General features: G+C 43.1%; 1 long non-coding RNA gene and 1 other non-coding gene across 9 annotated transcripts in view; one reads left to right on the top strand and one right to left on the bottom strand.

Moving 5' to 3' along the window:
• LOC129657598 (uncharacterized) overlaps positions 1 to 19,301 on the bottom strand; it is a 42,214-nt gene that overhangs the window by 21,919 nt on the left and 994 nt on the right. For 2 of the 8 annotated variants that reach the window (XR_008716871.1, XR_008716874.1), the window contains exons 1-2: positions 18,687 to 19,093; positions 5,145 to 5,242 (exon numbers count right to left, since the gene is read on the bottom strand). This is a non-coding gene — a long non-coding RNA (uncharacterized LOC129657598). Of the gene's footprint in view, positions 1 to 5,144; positions 5,243 to 11,612; positions 11,766 to 18,686; positions 19,094 to 19,301 lie in introns of those variants that run through there. The other 6 variants (XR_008716869.1, XR_008716872.1, XR_008716870.1 and 3 more) reach the window with 6 other exon arrangements.
• On the top strand, positions 9,445 to 9,550 carry LOC129658255 (U6 spliceosomal RNA). Its single transcript, XR_008717348.1, has one exon. It is a non-coding gene; the product is annotated as a U6 spliceosomal RNA (small nuclear RNA).

The following is a 19,301-nucleotide window of genomic DNA, read 5'->3' as shown; positions in this document are numbered from 1 at the left end:
TTTCCTCCAAGCTCACACAGCTAGAAAATAGCAGCGCCAGAATCTGAAACGAAGCTAATTCTCCACGCTCACCACGAGGCTAAAACTAATGGCCTTGCAGTCAATTTAAAGTTAGAGGTGTGTTCAGGGTATATAGTGTGGCACAAAGGGACATTGCGGCAAAACTACCTTCATTTCTCACTCTGCATGTCAAGAATGCTGGAAAGGATTATGGCTGGATTCAAGGAAGGAAGCTACGAACACTGCTGCTGCTGCTGCTGTCGCTTCAGTCGTGTCTGATTCTGTGCGACCCCAAAGACGGCAGTCCACCAGGCTCCTCTGTCCCTGGGATTCTCCAGGCAAGAACACTGGAGTGGGCTGCCATTTTCTTCTCCAATGCATGCATGCATGCTAAGTCGTTTCTGACTCTGCGTGACCCTATGGACGGCAGCCCACCAGGCTCCTCTGTCCATGGGATTCTCTAGGCAAGAATACTGGAGTGGGTTGCCATTTCCTTCTCCTGGGCTACGAACCCTAAAAGACTCCAAATGTATGCTTCTAACAACTGGGAACTGGAAGGATGATCATCCCCTCCTCTCTAAGACCAGAACCGAAATTAGGACTCACACTACTTGCTAAAAAGGTTTTCTGTCCTCCCATCACAGAATTCTGAGGGGTAAAGGCTTCTTAAATAATCTCACCAATAGAGGGCAGACCCTGAACGCCCAGAAAACTGTATCCTTAAATGCCCTTGGACCCAGTTTCCTTATATATAAGCTCACATATAATAAAGAGTTATAGCTGCCAGTCCTTCTGGTTATATTAGTGACCCCAAATTTATTTCATTTATTTGAAGTAAGGTCTTATTTTTAAGAGAACAGTATCAAAAACAAACTACATGCTTCTACAAATTCCAAATCCTAATAATGCAAGGATTAGAATAAAACTTACATATACCATTAGCAGCTTTCCCAGCAAACCCAAGGACAGATGTGTATTTGATAAAACTCAGAAATCTGAGGCCTAACTGGCAAACATCGGTTAAAATAAATAAGCTATAAACAAAATATTTGCCCTAGAAAGGTCCACCTACTTGAAAACTGGCAGAAAAAAATTTGCCTTACTGCTGATAAATTCTTTTGGGGTTTTATTTTATGTATTATTTATTTAATTATGGCTTCACTGGGTCTTCATTGCTGCATGCAGGCTATTCTCTAGCTGCAGTGCTCGGGCTTCTCATGGAGTGACTTCTCTTGTTCTGGAGCACAGGCTCTGGAGCACAGGCTCTGGAGCACAGGCTGGGTAGCTGTGACCTACACTAGCTTAGTTGCCTCATGGTATGTAGGGTCTTCCCACTAATAAATCCTTGATTTTTTAAAATTAAATGAATTATGTGCTTTTTAAAACAATAACCAATAACCTTATCTTTTATAAAATTACTGTGACTGATTTGATAGCCATTTCTAAAATTGTGATTAATATAAAACCATTTGATTGTTCAAAAAGTGAAAATTGTCTAGTAGCTGTCTTTCAATATTTCTCAAGCTACCTTCCCCAACCTCACACTTTATTCCAGTCAAAAACACTTTAGCACACAACACATATAAAGCTCCCAGATATGATGAGCAAAGGGAAGTTTCTGTCCTCAAGGTATGTGCAATCTATACAGACACCATCAACCACTGGAAAGCCCTGGACGCATACAATAAATTTAATAATGGTAACACAAATAAAATGTTGTGGGGGAAATCAAGAAAAATATTAAATAGTTCTTGAACTCATGGTTCTTAAACAGAAGAAAGGTGCTTTCATATTCAGTTCAGTTCAGTTCATTTCAGTTGCTCAGTCGTGTCCAACTCTTTGTGACCCCATGGACTGCAGCACACCAGGCTTCCCTGTCCTTCACCATCTCCCAGAATTTGCTCAAACTCACATTCATTGAGTTGGTGATGCCATCCAACCATCTCATCCTCTGTCATCCCCTTCTCCTCCTGCCTTCAATCTTTATGGTCATGATTTTCAAGTCCTGAATCAGATTTTTCTTAGCACATGAAGAGATATTCTGACTGGAGAGGAACAGAGGCTCTGGTCCACTTGCAAATGAGTTTGTGTCTGCATATGGACCTTTTACCGAGAAGGCAATGGCACCCCACTCCAGTACTTTTGCCTAGAAAATCCCATGGACGGAGGAGCCTGGTAGGCTGCAGTCCATGGGGTCGCTAGAGTCGGACACGACTGAGAGATTTCACTTTCACTTTTCACTTTCATGCATTGGAGAAGGAAATGGCAACCCACTCCAGTGTTCTTGCCTGGAGAATCCCAGGGATGGGGAAGCCTGGTGGGCTGCCGTCTATGGGGTCACACAGAGTCGGACGTGACTGAAGTGGCTTAGCAGCAGCAGCAGCATGGACCTTTTATATAAAAACCTTTCATATAAGGAAGTGTAGAAAAGCTCACATTACTGATGGACACTGTACAGGCAGAACAGAAGCCTGTCCTGGAGAAGACCAGAGTCCTGCGGCTTGTCCCTGAAACAAGGGGTGACTTCGGGCAGTGGTGACCCTCAAGGTTAGAGGAATTTGAAATGGGGTTTCCCACCAAACATGGAGACTGGTCGTCCTGCTCAGACTTACAAACATTCCAGTAAAGAGTGCAGCTAGATTGAGGAGAACGGCATGCACTTTCTCCCACAACCTCTACTGATGACCAGCTGTGCTTCCTGAGGTGCAAATGAGAAAGCAGATCGAGGGTTCCAAAAAAGGACAGACGTTTGGAGATAAAGAAATTCTCACTCATTTTGGAGCTTGAAATCATCTATAACATAATGCCTGAAAATAAACCCCTTTTACACTCTTCAAGGTTATCCAAATTTAAAACACATGGATAATTTGCTGCTGCTAAGTCACTTCAGTTGTGTCTGACTCTGCGCAACCCCAGAAATGGCAGCCCACCAGGCTCCCCCGTCCCTGGGATTCTCCAGGCAAGAACACTGGAGTGGGTTGCCATTTCCTTCCCCATAATTATCCCCCCCGCCCGCAAAAAAAAATCTCTATCTTCCTGTTTCAAATTGTATCCTGTGGCTAATAATCAGCAAAAATCAACTAACACGTATTTCACAAACTTTCTTGGATATAGAACCTTGCTCAGTGTGACCACCATTGCAAAAGTTAGGGAATTGGATGCCTAAGAGCACCAGCATTATGACTACAAGCAAAAACAAGCTCCAGATAAGCCTGGGTATTTATTACTATAAGCATTATTACCAACTTATTATAAGATAACGTATTTTTCTAACATTTCCCAATTTAAAAATCATTTCACATTGATTTTATCATCTGAATCTTATAGAATCTATAAGAACCAGTTGGAGAAAGTGAAATGACCTGGCTGTAAGTCCCCCACAGGAGAGGGGACTGAATCCTGTCCCAGGCAGGAGAAAGTACACGGGTCTGAGAAGATCTCTGGACTGCAGGTAATGAGGGGGGAGGCTCAGACCCATTTTATACAAAATGAAGACAGCGACATAGAGGAGGACAGTACCCTTTCAGGGCTGAGGAATAAGACTAACCTCCAACTCTGAGCCCTTCCTGGCATTCCAGCATTACTAGATTTCATGACTTTGTGAGCCAGGGGTGGGAAAGAATCTGGTTTGGGGCCCAAAATAATTTACTAAAGTATTCTAGCCATTAACCGCAAGACCCAACGCTTGCAGAGCATTAACCACATCTCAGGACTATACAGATATCTATTTCCTCTCCCTCCCTTCCAGCATCAGCTATCTTACTTTACCTGAGGAAACTGAAGAAGAGAAAACATAAGACCACATTTTGACCAAGATCACACACCTACGCTCAGAGCCAGGCCCTGAACTCAGGCCGTCTGCCCACCTAGTTACGCTTACCCCAGGAGGGACCACCACAGCCAGGGCACTAAAGAGTGCCGCTCTACAGTGACAGGGCCTGGAAAGCTTGCTTGTAAAAACCCTTTATTTAGAAGGCTTTCACAGGGCTTTTCTGGTGGCTCAGTGTTAAGAGTCCACCTGCCAATGCAGGAGCCACAGGTTCAATCCCTGGTCCAGGAAGACCCTACATACCGTGGAGCAACTAAGCCCAGGAACCCATACCTCTCAGTCACTGAAGCCCGAGAGCCCTGGAGCCCGTGCTCCACAAGAGAAGCCACCGCAATGAGAAGCCCTCACTGCACGGAAAAGTAGCCCCGCTCACCACAACCAGAGGAAAGCCCACACAGCAACAAGGCACAGCACACCCAGAAATAAATAACTAAATAAAGTTATAGAATGGCTTTCACAATCTTGGCACGTGAATGTTGCAGTTTTGGTAACAACTGGACTTTCCAGGTGGTGCACTGGATAAGAATCTGCCTGCCAATGCAGAGGACATGTATTCAGTCCCTGGCCCAGGAAGATTCCACGTGCTGTGGAACAACCAAGCCTTTGTGTTACAACTACTGAAATCCACATGCTCTAGAGTCTGTGATGAAGAGTAGCCCTCACTCTCTGCAACTAGAGAAAGCCCTTGAGCACCAGGGAAGACCCAGCACAGCCATAAATAAATAAAATTATATTTAAAATAAAGGAATCTGATAACAATCAACCTAAAGCAATAATAGGAATCTACTTTAAAAAAAATATTTATTTGTTTGGCTTTGTCAGGTCTCCGTCCCAGCACTCGGGATCTTAGCATCAGGCAGGATCTTTCGTTGGGGTACACGGGCACTCTAGGTGTGGCACGTGGGCCCCGGAACACACAGGCTCAGTAACTGCCCCGTGTGGCTTAGTTACTCTGCAACACCTGTGACCTTAGTTCCCCGATCAGGGATTGAACCATGTCTCCTGGATTGCAAGGCAGATCCATAACCACTGGATCACCAGGGAAATCCCAATAGTAGGAATTTAAATGTAAGAAAGTCAAAGAGCATCAAAGGCAGAGCAGACCCGTCACAAGGAAAGCATGAGGCCTGGCGATTTATATTACAAGGAGATTTGTTGAAGAGCAAAGAAAAACATAGAGTATATTTCTTAAAACTGACAGCATTGTTTTTTTCCAAATAAAAATACTTCTGTATCAACAGCATCTTAAACCCCTTAGCGACAGATCTTTATGAAGGATGAAGTGAGGAAAGAAATGATTAAAGCTTCTACGAACCTTCATAATTGATGTATGTGATCAGTTGATTCTCTTTTAGTTAATTCCTCCGGGAAAATGAGATGTCCGTAACATGGGAATTCTCAGGTCTTCCATTCCTACAAATTAAAGAGCAGAAGTCATTAATTAATGTCCTATCAAAACCAGACATCTTACATATATAATAATAGTAACAACCGCAGTAATGGCTAACACTTATTAAACACGAGCTGTAATGCCAAGCATAATTCTAAGTGCTTTACTGTTTTATCTCATTTGATCTTCCCAACAACCTAATTTTTGCCTTATTTTTCATAAAAGGAAATTGAATCATATACCCCAAAAATTAGACAGCCAGCAAACAACAGAGCCAGCATTTGTATCAAGCAATCTGACTCCAAGACCTAAACGCTTAACCCATGAACGTATGATATGTCATTTAATTTAAGCCTACTCATAATTCTGTCCTGGGAGATGCTTTTTACAGCTCACAAAATTGTGGCTCAAATGGGTTAAGCAGTTGAAACAGAGCTCAAATTCAGGTCAGTCTGTCTCCAAAACTCCTATTCCTTCTACCATGGTTTCCCTAAAAGGAAAAGAGATGCCAAAGATGAAGATGAGTGACAGGTCTGGGAAAGGAACTCTCTGCAGACGCAAACCAGATGTCAGCTGGGGTCTCCCCTGCCCCCTTGAAATCTAGGAAACAGTGTCTATAAACTATTTTGTACATGTTGGGAGAAGTCCCAGGAGGGGTTGAAGTGTTTTCTCCTGGCCAGCTCAGCTTCCAGTTTTCACCTGTGCTGAGTCCTGGTTCCCACTCTCCACCGTGGACCCCATGATGGAATTCAACCCCAGTCCCTTGATTTCCACAGCAGTCCCCAGGTGTGCATACCAGACAACCCTGCTCTTTAAAGAACTGTTTCCTTGACTTTTTTCTCCTACACCCGAGCTCCAGCTTCCACTGATGACCCTCCTCTCTTTCTCCTTCCCCCTGCTCTCTTCACCTTGAACCCCAAATCTCCGGAACAAGAATCCCTCCACTTTCCCAGGCAGCGCCGTTCAGTCTCATGACCCCTCTGACCCAAGACCCTCCCTGACGCCTACAGTCTCAGATCCAGAAAGTTCCTTAAGGCATTTTCCTCTCCACAGTAGTTCTCCCTTTCAGAAAAGGCATGACTCTGGCTCTGGCCACAGCAGCTGCCCCCACTACAAAACCCACCTTAAATCTTCCCATCAGGTCAACCTGGGCTGGGGAGGAATTTCAAGGCAACCAAAGCTGAATGTCAAGAAAACCTCAGCATATTTTTTTTTTTGAAGTTTATAGTTTCAAACTAGACACCAATTGACTGCCATTTTAAAAAATAAAACATATATATTTCATAACCTTGGCTGCTCCAGCCTGCATCTCCACATCCCTCAATCCCAGCAGCAAAGGGAGAAGAAAGGAATCTCGTTGACCAAGTCTTTGGCAGCCACTCGGCTCCGAAGGCCTGCCAGTTTCTGGGAGGCTGCTTGCTGGCGGCTGGCCTGGGTCCCTGGCACTCCCATCTCCCCTGTGTACTCTTTTTTTTGGATGCACTGGGTCTTTGTTGTCACATGTGGGCTTTCTCTAATTGTGACAAGCAGGAGTTAGTCTTCACTGTGGTTCATGGGCACATGGGCTTCAGAGGTTGCAGCATGCCAATGGGTTCCCTCCCCAGGGAAGTCCCTAAATTTACATTTACTCTTAGAATTATTTTGAGTACCTACTATATGCCAGGCTCTGGACAAAACACGAGGGATGCAGTGGGGAAAGGTCAGACCCTGTCTCTGGCCCATGGACCTTTAATTCCTGAGAGGAAAAATTCAGCTTTAAACACACCTAATTTATTAATTACAATCATGACAAGTGCTACAAAGGGAAAGGATGAGATGCTGTGAAAATACTGGAAAAAGATAGGCTGACTTGCAGCCACGGTGGCTTCCTAAGTGGGGAGCAGCCAGGGTGATGGAGGTTGAAGACACCAGCATCGAGCATGGTTGAAGCTGGGGTCTGAGTGGAGTGTGCAGAGATGAGGGTAGGGTGCGCATCATGAGAGCAGCTCCAAGCAGGGCCAGTGCGCCTGGAGGTGAGCTGAAAAGAGGGAACAAGCAAGAAGCAAGGCTGTGGGACACGGGGCTAGCAGCCCTTGCTTGAGACTGTGGATTGTGTTCCGAAGATGAATGTGAAATCATGAAGTATTTGCAGGGACGTGGAATGACGCAGCTCTCATGCTAAATGTGTCTCTTTGGCTGCTCTGAGGATGAGGCAGTGGAAGGGACCCATGAAGAACCCTGGAGCAGTAATTAAGAGGCTGCTGGTGTAATTCAGGCAAGAGATGATGAGATCTCAGACTAGGAATAACAGCCATGTTGAAATGGCCCTGTGGCCTTTCTCCTACTGAAATGTTCCTCACACTTGCCTGATAAGAATCTGTGACGTTCATTAAAAATACAGGTTCCCAGAGTCCCATGCTGCAATGGGGTGGAGTTTGGGAATCTGTACTTTAAACAAACTTCCTGAGGGATTCCTTTCAGTAGACAAACTTGTCCCGTGTTACCCTGCAGTGTACACTGAGAAATAGACCTTCCTTTCCCCTGCAAAATAATTCAGTTTCTAAAGATGGTGCTTTTCATGACCTCAGTCAGCAGAGGATGCAGGAGAAATCTCACCGTTCACAGAATGCATTCCCTACTTGGCACTTCCGCTGTAATACAGGTCCAACTTTTAGGTTACCTACATTTGTGGTTTACCTACATTTAGGTGTGTTTCTTCACACATGAGCTTTTTTCTTTTTTTTTTTTTTAATAATTTATTTGTTTTATTTTTGGTTGTGCTGGATCTTAGTTGCTGCACGCGGGCTTTCTCTAGTTGCAAAGAGCAAGGGCTACCGTCTAGCTATGGTGCATGGGTTTCTCCTTGCAGTGGCTTCTTTAGTGGTGGAGAACAAGATCTAGGAGCTTGGGCTTCAGTAGTCGTGGCACACAGGCTCAGTAGTAGCGGCTCCAGGGCTTAGTTGCTCTGTGGCAAGTGGAATCTTCTGGGACCACGGATCGAACCCATGTCCCCTGCATTGGCAGGAGGATTCCTACCCACTGTACCACCAGGGGAGTCTTCTTCTTTTTTTTTTTTTCTTTTTCCTTGTAGTATTAATTTATGTGCAGCTGTCAAGAGAGGCAAAAAGGAGGTACTTCTGCAAAAACTACCAGGAACAGCAGGATTGTAGAACAATAGATGGAGCTAGAATCTAGCTCTATCTTCGTTCTATAAACATCCTGCAGAACTCAGCCCATCTCTCCCGACCATCAGCTGCTGACCTGGGGACGTCTTACTTGCCCCCAACCTCTGCCAGCTTCTACAGAGGAAAACATCAAGACCTTACATGGATTATGTGCTTGGAAAATGCTTTCCAATATTGGCTTAGTTGCATATGATCCAGGTGGAGTAAGAAGGAATTTTTTGCACTTTATCCATCCAGTTATCCTCTATCAATTTATCTACACAGAGAGCATAACACAGTGGGTAGAAGGAAAAGTTTAGGAATCAGTCTACCAAAGTTCAAGTCCTGATCTCTTTCAGGTATTAATTGGAGAAGTTACTTAATCTCTTTGCTTTTCAGTTTTCACACATGAAAACCAAAATAATTATGGTATACTACTTTGTTCAGGCTGTAATAACAAAGTACCACAGATTGAATTGAGACAAGCGGCAAGGGGACAACTTTTTGTTGTTGTGCCACCAGACATGTGGAATCTTAGTTCCCAACCATGGATCAAACTCATGGCCCCTGCATTGGAGGGGTGGAGTCTTAACCCCTGGACCACCAAGGAAGTCCCCCATTATGTATTTATTTATTTAACTAAGCACTGCATGCAGAACTCCCCCAACTAGGGATTGGACCCATGACCCCTTTGGAAGCACAGTGTCTTAACCAATGAACCATGAGGCAAGTCCCAAGGGCAGAACCTTTAAAAGAATAGCCTTTGAGGACACCACAAAAACTGGTTACAAAATGTGCTCACCACAGGGAACTCTGCTCAATATTATGTAGTAACTTGAATGGGAAGAGAGTGGGGGAGAATGGATAGATACATGTGTATATGCATAGCTGAGCGGCTTTGCTGTGCACCCGAGACTATGGCAACATTATTAACCAGCTACACTCCAACATAAAAGAAAAGAGAAAAGAGGAAAAAAGAATACAAGGATGGGCCAGTATTAGAAAACTAGTAGTGTAACCTGCCACTATTAAAAAATCAAATAATAAAAATCATATGATTACTTCAAAGGGGAAAAAAAAAAATGCTCACTTTGGCAGCACATTTACTAAAACTGGAATGATACAGAGAAGATTCATATGGTCCCTGAGCAAGGATGGATGAGGATTCATGAAGCATTCCATATTTTTATTAAGGGGGGTGGGGGGGGGGGAATCTGGTTACAACCAATTAGGGCCAAGATGGCAGAAGATTCCACTTCCAGTAGACCTTGAACTTCACTGTACTCTCATTGTAATATTAGCATATGCTGAATGACAGTTCCCAGGCTGACCATAAAAGGTCAAAAAGTGGGTGGTGGCCCCATTCTTGGAGATTCCTGCCCTTTCTTCAAAATAGCATAACTATTAACATAACAAAATAGTAAGCTTAACCGATATTCCTCTTTTTGTTAGCATATAAAATTACCCAGCCCATAAAAACTAAACGACCCCATACCCTGGGGCCACTCTCACCTTCTGTTTCAGACTATTGTTGTTCTTCAGTCCCTAAGTCATGTCCAATTCTTTGCCACCCTGTGGACTCCAGCATGCCAGGCTTCCCTGTCCTTCACTTTCACCCTGAGTTTGCTCAAACTCATGTCCATTGAGTCAGAGATGCCATCCAACCATCTCATCCTCTGTCATCCCCTTCTCCAGTCTTTCCCAGCATCAGGGTCTTATCCAATGAATCGGGTCTTCACGCCAAGTGGCCAAAGTATCAGAGCTTCATCTTCAGCATCTGACGCAGACTACATTTTGCTATATGATGTGGAATTAGATAAACTCACTCTTCCTTTACTGTGGCTCACTCTTGAATTCTTTCCTGCATGAAGCTGAGAACCCCTACTTGGTGTGCTGTCCCAGGGAGTTGCCTGGGACAAGGATTTGACCTGGAATGTGATCATTCTTTCCTGTCCCATTCTCCTGCAATAGAATGGCATGGTTGTTGCTGCTGTTTAGTCACTCAGTTGTGTCCAGCTCTTTGCAACCCCATTGACTGTAGCCCACCAGGCTCCACTGTCTATGGAATTCTCCAGGCAAGAATACTGGAGTGGGTTGCCATTTCCTTCTCCAGGGGATCTTCCCAAACCTAGGGTCAAACCCAAGACTCCTGCCTTGCAGGCAGATTCTTTACCACTGGGCCACCAGGGAAGCTCATAGAACTACTGAGACAACAGAAATTTATTTTCTCACAATTCTGGAAGCTAGAAGTTTCTTCAGAGGTTTCTTTGGAGGCCTTGCTCCTTGACTTGCAGATGGTCATCTTCTCCCTGTGTCTTACCATGGTCTTCCCTCTGTATATGTGTATGTCTGTGTCCTCATCTTGAAACCAAGCAGGACTCTGTGGGGGCCTCCCAGGTACAAATCCTTTTAGTATGCTGGCCCTCCCTCCCATTTCTTGTTTGTAGGAAATAGAGTTCATTCGGCCTCCTTGACCTTCTCTGAGTTCCACAGAGCAGATTAAACAGGTGCTAATCAGGGGAGGAAAGGAATGCAGAAACAGGGGAGGAGCAGTCAAGCAAGGAGATCCAACCAGTCAATCCTAAAGGAAATCAACCCTGAATATTCACTGGAAGAACTGATGCTGAAGCTGAAGCTCCCATACTTTGGCCACATGATGCGAAGAGCCAACTCATTGGAAAAAAACCCTGATGCTGGAAAAGGTCATGGTTGGTTAGCATCATGACTCAATGGACAGGAGACTGAGCAAACTCCAGGAGAAGGTGAAGGACAGGGAAGCCTGGTGTGCTACAGTCCACGGGATCACAGAGAGTCAGACATGACGACTGAGCAACAACAAGTCAAGAAACCCAGTGGGTTAGGGTCCTGATTCCTTCTCAGGGAATATCCATAACAATATATCTCCGAGTTCTTCTGCAAGAACTAAGCCTCTTCCTCCCCTTGGTGGAAGATGGTAACTTCAGGCTGAGCATAAGACTCCTGTTACCTCACCACTAACCCATCATTAGAGAGTCACATACCCTGCAGCCCTAACCCCAAATTTTGTCTATTAAAAAGCCTTCTCTGAAAAGCATCAGCGACTTCAAGGTTTTTGAGGACCCATTCTCCTTGTTTGGCTCTGTTGTAAATCTTTCTCTGTTACAAACTCTGACATGTCAGTTTGTTTGGCCTCGCTGTGCATCGGACCCACAAACTTGAGTCCGGCAACAGCTGGAGAACCTCTGCTGCTGGGCACATACACTGCACTCACCTTTGCACGTTTCTCACTGACCAAAACATTAAAGCCTGCTGTTCAAACTCTTCTCAGCAACTACTGGGTGGAATTCTTTAAGTCCCAAACTCGTGTGGGCTGTGCTTTCTCATTTCAGGCATGTATGTACCAGTGTGGTTTGTTTGATCCAACCTAGATGGTTGAGAAATCAGTGATGTTCAGGTCAGAACCCACTCAGCAGGGTGAGCCAATCAATAGGGTCAGGACCCAAGCTGAGTGAACGTCAATCTGTGGGGAGGAAGGCACTTCTGCACCCACCCCTAACCAAACAGTCCTAGGATGGAGAAGCACAAGAGAAAATATATCAAAAATACCTCTGTTATTTGACAAAGTATTGCATAGGGCAATCTGTTGATTTTATCCATCTTTATTCTGGTGCTATTATGTGTCTGTCTTTATATTTAAAGACCATTTGTGGTACTTAGTTAATATTATATATCCTACAGTGTGAAATAAATTAAACAATTTGGGGAAATGTTTTTTGTTAACTTGCTTTCCCATTAAAGACAATGAGTCCTAAGTATTTCTCTCCTAAAAAAATGGTTAAGAGGTAAGCTGGCAGTCAACACCCAAGAGCTAAATGATGGTAAGAACTTTAAAATCTTCAAAACAAGATTAGTAAGTCTTTAAATGGGTTTTCCTTTCAGTATGTCAACAAACATTTATCAGCCTGCCATACACCCTCAAAGCTCAGTGGGTAAAGAATCTCCCTGCAATGCAGGAGACCCAGGTTTGATCCTTGGGTGGGGGGGAATATCCCCTGGAGAAGGAAAAGGCAACCCACTCCAGTATTCTTGCCTGGAGAATCCCAGAGACAGAAGAACCTACTTAGCAACCAAACCACCACCACCATATGCCAAGGGTTGGGCTAGCCCTGGGGTTGATGAATAAAACAGATAAAGACCCAACAAAGAGGGAATTAAGACAGAGGAACAGGAGAGATATTAGTTTTTTATATTCACTAAGAACTGTTTGAAATAGAATAGTCCAGGATGACATCTCTGAGGCTGACTATGGAATATAAACTGAAACAAATACAGTATATGAAGTGATTAAAGACAAGGGAGTTAGGTGTGGTGTGTGTGTGCTGGGTGGTAGGGGTGGGATGGAAGGTGTCAAAAATGAGCCTGGAGAATAAAGCTGGAAGTCACTGATGGGTTTCAAGGAGGGAAGGGACATTGCATAGGGTTGGAAGGGAAAGCAAGGAAATGAGTTAATAGAGTGTATTTACAGAGTGTTGGCAAAATGCAGAAGGCTTACACAGGGTGGTAGTAGATCAGGTGATAGCACATAGATTTAAAGGTATATTTTAAAGTGGAGGCAGCAGGACTTAAAATAATTCAACAGGAGGACAGAGTTGAGAAAAAGATAAGATTATTCAGGGCTCCTAGTCTTCTGGCTTAGGATCATTTCCTTCAGTTTATTTCCTTCAAAGCATTTACCACAATTAAAGCTTTTTAAGGCATTATCTTGTTGATTTGTTTACTTTCTTACTGAGTCCAGCAAAGGAGAAAAGGAAAGATATTCCCATCTGAATGCAGAGTTCCAAAGAATAACAAGGAGAGATAAAAAAAGCCTTCCTCAGCAATCAATGCAAAGAAATAGAGGAAAACAACAGAATGGGAAGGACTAGCTATCTCTTCAAGAAAATTAGAGATACCAAGGGAACATTTCATGCAAAGATGGGCTCAATAAAGGACACAAATGGTATGGACCTAACAGAAGCAGAACATATTAAGAAGAGGTGGCAAGAATACACAGAAGATCTGTACAAAAAAGATCTTCATGACCCAGATAATCATGATGGTGTGATCACTCACCTAGAGCCAGACATCCTGGAACGTGAAGTCAAGTGGGCCTTAGAAAGCATCACTACGAACAAAGCTAGTGGAGGTGATGGAATTCCAGTTGAGCTATTTTAAATCCTGAAAGATGATGCTGTGAAAGTGCTGCACTCAATATGCCAGCAAATTTGGAAAACTCAGCAGTGGCCACAGGACTGGAAAAGGTCAGTTTTCATTCCAATCCCAAAGAAAGGCAATACCAAAGAATGCCCAAACTACCACACAATTGCACTCATCTCACACGCTAATAAAGTAATGCTCAAAATTCTCCAAGCCAGGCTTCAGCAATATGTGAACCGTCAACTTCCAGATGTTCAAGCTGGTTTTAGAAAAGGCAGAGGAACCAGAGATCAAATTGCCAACATCCGCTAGATCAGCGAAAAACCAAGAGAGTTCCAGAAAAACATCTATTTCTGCTTTGACTATGCCAAAGCCTTTGGCTGTGTGGATCACAACAAACTGTGGAAAATTCTGAAAGAGATGGGAATACCAGACCATCTGACCTGCCTCCTGAGAAACCTGTATGCAGGTCAGGAAGCAACAGTTAGAATTGGACATGGAACAACAGACTGGTTTCAAATAGGAAAAGGAGTATGTCAAGGCTGTATATTGTCACCCTGCTTATTTAACTTATATGCAGAGTACATCATGAGAAACGCTGGGCTGGAAGAAGCACAAGCTGGAATCAAGATTGCCGGGAGAAATATCAGTAACATCCGATATGCAGATGACACCATCTAAAAAGCCTCTTGATGAAAGTGAAAGAGGAGAGTGAAAAAGTTGGCTTAAAGCTCAACATTCAGAAAACTATGATCATGGCATCTGGTCCCATCACTTCATGGGAAATAGATGGGGAAACAGTGGAAACAGTGTCAGACTTTATTTTTGGGGGCTCCAAAATCACTGCAGATGGTGAGTGCAGGCATGAAATTCAGTTCAGTTCAGTTCAGTCGCTCAGTCGTGTCCGATTCTTTGCGACCCCATGAATCGCAGCGCGCCAGGCCTCCCTGTCCATTACCAACTCCCAGAGTTCACTGAGACTCATATCCATCGGGTCAGTGATGCCATCCAGCCATCTCATTCTCTATTGTCCCCTTCTCCTCCTGCCCCCAATCCCTCCCAGCATCAGAGTCTTTTCCAGTGAGTCAACTCTTTGCATGAGGTGGCCAAAGTACTGGAGCTTCAGCTTTAGCATAATTCCTTCCAAAGAACACCCAGGACTGATCTCCTTTAGAATGGACTGGTTGGATCTCCTTGCAGTCCAAGGGACTCTCAAGAGTCTTCTCCAACACCACAGTTCAAAAACATCAATCCTTTGGTGCTCAGCTTTCTTCACAGTCCAACCTTCATATCCATACATGACCACTGGAAAAACCATAGCCTTGACTAGACAGACCTTTGTTGGCAAAGTAATGTCTCTGCTTTTCAATATGCTATCTAGGTTGGTCATAACTTTCCTTCCAAGGAGTAAGTGTCTTTTAATTTCATGGCTGCAGTCACCATCTGCAGTGATTTTAGAGCCCCAAAAAATAAAGCCTGACACTATTTCCACTGTTTCCCCATCTATTTCCCATGAAGTGATGGGACCGGATGCCATGATCTTAGTTTTCTGAATGTTGGAACTTTAAGCCAACTTTTTCACTCTCCACTAAGCATGAAATTAAAAGACGCTTACTCTTTGGAAGGAAAGTTATGACCAGCCTAGATAGCTATTCAAAAGCAGAGACGTTACTTTGACAACAAAGGTCCGACTAGTCAAGGCTATGGTTTTCCCAGTGGTCATATATGGATGTGAGGGTTGGACTGTGAAGAAAGCTGAGCACCGAAGAATTGATGCTTTTGAACTCTGGTGTTGGAGAAGACTCTTGAGAGTCCCTTGGACTGCAAGGAGATCCAACCAGTCCATTCTAAAGGAGATCAGTCCTGGGTGTTCACCGGAAGGACTGATGTTGAAATTGAAATTCCAGTACTTTGGCCACCTCATGTGAAGAGTTGACTCATTGGAAAAGACCCTGATGCTGGGAAGGATTGGGGGCAGGAGGAGAAGGGGACAACAGAGGATGAGATGGCTGGTTGGCATCACCGACTCTTTGGACATGGATTTGGGTAGACTGTGGAAGTTAGTGATGGACAGGGAGGCCTGGCGTGCTGTGATTCATGGGGTCGCAAAGAGTCAGACACAACCGAGTGACTGAACTGAACTGAACTGAACTGAGTCCAGGAAGAATAATGCTGTCCAGGTGAAAAGTAATGCATTATCCAGCAATCCCACTCCAGGGCATATACCATAAAGAGCTATATGCACTCCAATGTTTACAGCAGCACTATTTACAATAATCAAGACAAGGAAGCACCTAAATGTCCCCTGACCAATGAATGGATAAAGAAGGTGCAGTACATATATATAATAGAATATAACTCAGCCATAAAAAAGAATGAAATAATGTCATTTGCAGCAACATGGATGAACCTAGAGATTGTCGTACTGAGAGAAGTAAACCAAAGACAGAAAGACAAATACCATATGATGTTGCTTATATGTTAAAAAGAAAAAAAAAAGATACAAATGAACTTGTATACATAACAGAAATAGGCAGGCCCACAGGAAAAAAAAAACTTATGGTTATCAAAGGGGAAAGGGAGAAGAGGGATAAATTAGGAGTTTGGGATTCACATATATACATTATTGTATATATAAATTTGGAGAAGGAAATGGCAATCCACTCCAGTACTCTTGCCTGGGAAATTCCATGGACAGAGGAGCCTGATGGGCTACAGTTCATAGGTGGCAAAGAGTCAGACATGACTTGGCAACAACAACATATATTAAAATAGATAACCAGCAAGAACCAACTGGGAAGAGGGAGCTATAGTCAATATTTTGTAATAACCTGTAAGGGAAAAGAATCTCAAAAAGAGTATGTTTATATATAAAGCATATATATACATATCACTGAATCACTTTTCTGTACAAATGAAAATAACACAGCATTGTAATTCAACTATACTTCAATTTTTTAAAAATCAAAAATTAAAAGTAATGCAAAGCACATAGGTAATTTAAAATTTTTAATTTGCTAATAGTCACATTAAGAAGATGTGTAATTATATATATTTAATTTAAATTATATATATAATATATATATATGGCCATGCACCATGCAGGATCTTAATTCCCCAACCTAGGATTGAACCCATGCCCCCTGTGATGGAAGTACTGAGTCTTAACCACTATATATTTTCACGATATATTTTACTTAATCCCATAAATCCAAAATATTATTTCAATAAGCAAACAAAATCAGAAATAATGAGAGATTTTACTACTTTTTTTATACTGAGTCTTCAAAATATGGTGTGTCTTTTCCACCGATAGCACATCTCAAGTCAGCCTAGCAACAGTTCAAGTCCTTAATAACCGCCTGTGGCTAGTGGCTTTGTACCGGGTGGGCACTGCAGATCTGCAGTAGCAGGCACTCAAGGCAGACATGTTCAGTCTGGTTCACTGTTCTTCTCCAGCAACTGAAACATTCAGTGGCACATAGAGAGTATTTGATATATCGCGAATGAGCGAACAGATGCTTAGTGATGGGGGGTGTGTATTGGAGGCCATAATTTTGGGGATGGGTTCAAAGCTTCCATCTTGGATTCCTCTTGGTCCAGACAACTTGGTCGGAGGCATCTAAGAGACCTCACAATGAAGATGTCAAGAAAGGAAGTGGATGGGACGTGGTGGTAAAAGAATGAGAAAAAGAGAAGGAAAAGGTGGAAGGAAGGAAGGAAGAAAAGGAAGGAAGAAAGAAAGAGGAGATGAGAATCTGGGACTGAGAGAAATCTGAGTGAAGATGTAATTTTGTTATATGATGATTTCTAAATCCAAGGGAATCATTTCTGGATTACCTGAGGAAAGAGTGCAGAGCAAAGAGAAAGCCTAGGACCCTATGCGCAGAGATACCAACATTGAAATGTTGAGAATGTTGAGCTAGAGAAGAAAATCAGGAATGTGTGGTCACGTCAAGAAATCAAAAAATGAAGAGTTTCAAGAAGAAAGGAGTAGCCAGCCCTGCCGAAAGTTCTGGTTTTTAAAAAAACAAAAAACAAAAAAAACAGAGAATAAAAAACGAAGAATACAAGAGCATTGAGACCTTAACAATTATCCTGACACACATTTCACAATCATGATCTCTTTTTAGCCCTGCTTTGTAATGCTTTTAGTTAGAGAATGATTGAGGTTTTTTCTTTAATACGAAATTTGAACATTTTAAAGAAATTTGGCCTCCAAAAGGTCAAGAAACCCAGCTAGTTTATGCAAGAACTAGGTCAAGAACCCAAGACCCTAGTGACTTCCCTGGCAGTCTAGTGGTTAAGACTCCAAGCTTCCACTGCAGGCTGCATCCGTTTAATCCCTGGTTGGGGAACTAAGACCCCCACATTACAGCAGGGCAGCCAGAATAAATAAAAGAGAGCTCAAGACCAGGATTATTTATTTAAAGAACATACTTTAAAGCACTGGAAATAGCTGGAGGTTTATGGAGGGCGCCTGCCTGTATGTGGCTTCACTAGCTGGTTTGAGAGTCGATGTACACTTGGCAATATCTTTCAAGTGTGTGAACAAGACCAAGATTACATGACTGGGATTTCTTGCAAGCTTCCTAAATGTCTTCTCCCCTTCATTGATAACACCTAGAATTCTTAACACGTTTTTCCTCATAGAACTCCATTTCTCAACCTATTTTAGGCAATGAAATAATCCTACTAATCCTGCAGGAAATCAATATTAATTAATAACTTTATTCAAGAGAAAGGTAAGTTACAAACATTTATCAAGCATGTTCTTACTGGTAAAATAAGCTTCCTCTGCTGTCTTAAAAACACAAAGAATGAAACGATCTCATCTAAACTCTATGGCTAAGCAGTTGTGTGACCTTGAATAATAAGACTTTACCTTTCCTGTACCTAGGTGTCCTTATCTACAAAGCACAGGGGATAAATCAGATGATCTCTACCTCTTCAAATAGTTTATGATTTAATGGTATTGTTAATTAGGTTTACTTCTGTCCACATATTTAACTTTAAATTTGATCAGTGAGAGAAGAGAACCCTGAAGGAAGTCAAGAAACCTAGGAATGAATTCAGGTTCCCCATCAGGTAGACCTGTAATAACTAACTGTTACCATATGTTAAATAAGGTGGTAACTTGCAGGCTTACCTCAGTCAGGGTTGTTACAATGTTTTGTAAACTGTACAGTTTCAGAGAAACGACAAGTGCAATTATCTCTAAAGCAGGTGTTTGAAACCGGGGTATATATTATCCCTCCCAACAAATAACAGACTGAGTTCCTGTGATTTACCCTTTGGGCGTGTGACTTGTTACTCTTGTTAAGCCGATTTTGGTATTGAAACTTGCTCAAAAGGAGAATGGAGACAAAAGTCCTCTTATCTCCAGGGAGTGCCTATCTTTGAATGTGTACAAATAAAGGGAGAAAGGAAAGAAGAAGTGGGGGAAGAAAGAGAAGAAAGAAAAAAAGAAAGGAAGTCTTCCCAGGTGGTCCAGTGGCTAAGACTCCCTGCTCTCTATGCAAGCGGCCCAGATCCTGCGTGCCACAACTAAGACTCAGTGCAGCCAAATAAATAAATATTTTAAAAAGAGAGTGGGAAGGAGGGAATTCATAGGCAGAAGAGGAGGAAAGGCCAAGGCGAGGCAGGCTTAGAAAAATAAAAGGCGAGTTAGGAGAACAACTATGGGGAGGGGAAGTGGGCAGCAGGGCGGGAAGGGAGCGAGTTAGCCTGGGGCAAGAGCGGAGGCGGGGGTGGGGGGTGGCGA

Source organism: Bubalus kerabau, chromosome 7 (assembly GCF_029407905.1).
Source record: "Bubalus kerabau isolate K-KA32 ecotype Philippines breed swamp buffalo chromosome 7, PCC_UOA_SB_1v2, whole genome shotgun sequence".
Classification (NCBI taxonomy): domain Eukaryota; kingdom Metazoa; phylum Chordata; class Mammalia; order Artiodactyla; family Bovidae; genus Bubalus; species Bubalus kerabau.
The sequence above is the reverse complement of the archived record's forward strand: the minus strand, read 5'-3'. Positions and strand labels throughout refer to the sequence as shown.